The 3,955-nt window shown below is 37.8% G+C and overlaps 1 long non-coding RNA gene across 1 annotated transcript; it reads right to left on the bottom strand.

Moving 5' to 3' along the window:
* Positions 1–3,145: 3,145 nt before the first annotated feature.
* Positions 3,146–3,557, bottom strand: LOC145804614 (uncharacterized). The gene is made up of 2 exons (XR_014346761.1): positions 3,451–3,557; positions 3,146–3,358 (listed from the first exon to the last, which is right to left on the bottom strand). It is a non-coding gene; the product is annotated as an uncharacterized LOC145804614 (long non-coding RNA).
* Between the last annotated feature and the right edge of the window lie 398 nt (positions 3,558–3,955).

Genomic DNA, 3,955 nt, shown 5'->3' with positions numbered 1-3,955 from the left:
AAGATAAATACGATAAACTGAGAATGTTACAATTATTAGATCGAACTAATTTTTTATTATTTTTTTTATTTTTTTATTTTTATGAATAATATACGTTAAGGGTCTAACAAAATGATCAAAACTATTAAAATAAGACTCGTGGTAAGTTTTATAAATCCCTTAAATTCTCTTATATTAAGATGTCTAGATGAGACCTTATCAAGGGTGCTTAATGTAATTTACCCTAGCAAGTAATCATCGACAAACAAAATGTTAAATTTTCAAATAAAATGATTATGTAATCATTTTTTTTTTAATTTCAATATGAAACTGACTAGAAATAGTGGAGACCACAAGTGAGGAGGTTAATTCTTAGCAACTGAAACGTTGATTATTTATTTCTTATTAAGAATTTTTTAGCTGTTTATTTTTATTTTTTCTAATTATGAAGTTCCCTTTTTTCTTCTTGTTTTAATGTAATTTTTTTTTAAAGTTAGGTTTATGAATATGTATTGTGAATTTTTTTTACATAATTAACTACAAGAAAAGTGGGTATAAAATACAGAACTTTTTGCGACGGCGTGGGAGTTAGAGCCGGATTTCACTCTAGGCAAACTAATTCCTTAAGAAACTTGAATTCTAGGTGTTGACGCTCCAAAATCACCAAACAGGGTCGGATTAGCATGAAACTTAGCACACACGACCGCTTAGGTACGAGAGACTTGTGGGAGAAGACGGGGCTCGAATCGGGTTCCCGGTTTGGGAGTTAGAGCCGGATTTCACTCTAGGCAAACTAGTTCCTTAAGAAACTTGAATTCGAGGTGTTGACGCCCCAAAATCACCAAACGGGGTCGGATTAGCACGAAACTTGGCACACAGGACCGCCTAAGCACGAGAGACTTATGGGAGAAGACGAGACTCCAATCGGATTCCCGGTTTAGGAGTTAGAGCCCAATTTCGGTCTAGGCAAACTAGTTCCTTAAGAAACTTGAATTCGAGTTGTTAACGCTCCAAAATCACCAAACGGCGTCGGTTTAGCACGAAACTTGGCACACATGACCGCCTAGGCACGAGAGACTTGTGGGAGAAGACAGGACTCCAATGGGGTTCCCGGTTTGAGAGTTAGAGCTAGATTTCGGTATAGGCAAACTAGTTTCTTAAGAAACTTGAATTGGAGGTGTTGACGTCCCAAAATCACCAAACGGTATCGGTTTAGCACGAAACTTGGCACACATGGCCGCCTAGACACGAGAGACTTGTGGGAGAAAATGAGACTCCAATCGGGTTCCCGGTTTGGGAGTTAGAGCCCGATTTCGCTGTAGGCAAACTAGTTCCTTAAGAAACTTGAATTGGAGGTATTGACGCCCCAAAATCACTAAACGGCGTCGGTTTAGTACGAAACTTGGCACACACGACCGTCTAGGCATGAGAGACTTTGTGGGAGAAGACGGGACTCCAATTGGGTTCCTGGTTTGGGAGTTAGAGCCGGATTTTACTCTAGGCAAACTAGTTCCTTAAGAAACTTGAATTTGAGGTGTTTACGGCCCAAAATCACCAAATGTTGTCGGTTTTGCACGAAACTTGGCACACATGACCGTCTAGGCATTAGAGACTTATGGGAGAAGACAGGACTCCAATCGGGTTCCCGGTTTAGGGGTTAGAGTCGGATTTCGGTCTAAGCAAATTAGTTTATTAAGAAATTTGAATTGGAGGTGTTAGCGCCCCAAAATCACCAAACGGTGTCCGTTTAGCACGAATCTTGGCACACACGACCGCCTAGGCACGAGAGACTTGTGGGAGAAGACGGGACTCCAATCGGGTTCCCGCTTTGGGAGTTAGAGCCAGATTTCGGTATAGATAAACCAGTTCTTTAAGAAACTTGAATTGGAGGTGTTAACGCCCCAAAATCACCAAACGGCGTCGGTTTAGCACAAAACTTGGCACACACGACTATCTAGGCATGAGAGATTTGTGGAAGAAGACGGGACTCCAATCGGGTTCCCGGTTTGGGAGTTAAAGTCGGATTTCACTTTAGGCAAACTAATTCCTTAGGAAACTTGAATTGGAGGTGTTTACGCCTCAAAATCACCAAATGGCGTCGGTTTTGCACGAAACTTGACACACATGACCATCTAAGCACGAGAGACTTATGGGAGAAGACATGACTCCAATCGGGTTCCCGGTTTGGGAGTTAGAGCCGGATTTCGGTCTAAGCAAACTAATTTATTAAGAAATTTGAATTGGAGGTGTTGACGCCCCAAAATCACCAAATGACGTCAGTTTAGCACGAAACTTGGCACACACGACCGCCTAGGCACGAGAGACTTTTGGAAGAAGACGGGACTCCAATCGGGTTCCCGGTTTGCGAGTTAGAGCCGGATTTCCGTCTAACCAAAATTATTTACTTAATTATATATGTAATTATATAGTAGTTAATTTTTTATATTTTTTTGTAATTAAAATATTAACACATAATTACATTGTCATTAATTATTTTTATTTTTTATTTCTAGATATTTCCCGAGTAGCTGTTTGCTTTTGTGGAATACAAGCGTTTGAAGATTGCGATTACTACCCCCCCGTCCCCGATCCCGGAAAGTAATACTCCCCCCGTCCCCATCCCTGATCCCCGACGGGGACCCCTATCCCGACCCCATCCCCGCCCCCGATCGGGGATCGGGGATCCCCGACCCCGGATAATCCCCGGTTTTTTTTTTTTTTTTTTTTAATGTAAAACTCTATAAACATTAATAAACATTCTCAATCACCCTTCAATACTGGATGTATAAATTTTGAAATTTATCAATATCAACCCTAATAGCTTCATTTTTTTAATTAATTAAAACTGTAGCAACATCCATCAGTTGGAATATCATTTTTTTAATTAATTAGATCAATAAATATCAATAAACATCCATTTAAAAAACATCATCTGTAGCAACATCCATAAATAAAGCTATCATCAATAAATCTGTAGCAACATCCATAAATCTGTAGCAACATCAATAAATCTGTAACAACATCCATCATAATCAATAAATATCAATAAACATCTTGTAGCAAAACATTAATAAACATTAATTCAGTAGCCCATACATACACAACCCACACACAAAGCATCCTGTAGCAACAAAATAACATAACCAAAACATGAACAAAATAACACAACCAAAACATGTGTCCAGCAGCACATAAGAAAATTCAACAAGTAGCAAATAAAATAATTAATCCCAAGCACAACCCGCAAGGGATAGGTTACCCAAAAATTGAAATTAAAAATAAAAATAAAAATATCCATTATAACAAAAAAAACAAATCCATTGTTTCTTCAAACCCATACAAACCACACAACTTCCATCATCTCCTTCAACTTGAACTCCTGTTAAATAACAAAAGGAAAAAAAATAAATAATTAATACTAATAATAAAATGTAAAAAATGTTAATTACAACAAAAAAGATGACAACTAACACAAAAGTGGCACATGACTGATCCGACTCGATCTCATCATCATCATATATAGTTGCATAGCCCACTGATTCCAATGTTGAATTTCCTAAAAAGTAAAGAATATAAATTCAATAGTGAAATTATTCCATGGTAATATAAATAATAAAAAGTGAAATAATAATATGTAAACTGGATGAAATAATACCTTTCATCTCTTCACCCCACAACCAACTTTGTGCACACATTAATGCTTCTAATGTGTTTGGATAAAGTCTACTACGATGTGGACTCACCAACCTTCCACTAGTACTAAATGCTGACTCAGAAGCAACAGTGGATACAGGAATAGCTAAAATGTCCCTAGCTATTGCCTGTAAAGTCGGATACTTCGGTCCACTAGCTTTCCACCAATTCAAAACATCAAAACCTGAAGTTCTCGGCAAAACATCATCTTCTAAATAATGGTCCAACTCTGATCTTACATTCTTCATTTTTTTACTTCTCTTTCTACTAATAAACAAATCAA

Source organism: Camellia sinensis, chromosome 12, assembly GCF_055761805.1.
Source record: "Camellia sinensis isolate YWXY chromosome 12, ASM5576180v1, whole genome shotgun sequence".
Classification (NCBI taxonomy): domain Eukaryota; kingdom Viridiplantae; phylum Streptophyta; class Magnoliopsida; order Ericales; family Theaceae; genus Camellia; species Camellia sinensis.
Note: the sequence above shows the minus strand (reverse complement) of the source record. Positions and strands in the feature narration are given on the sequence as shown.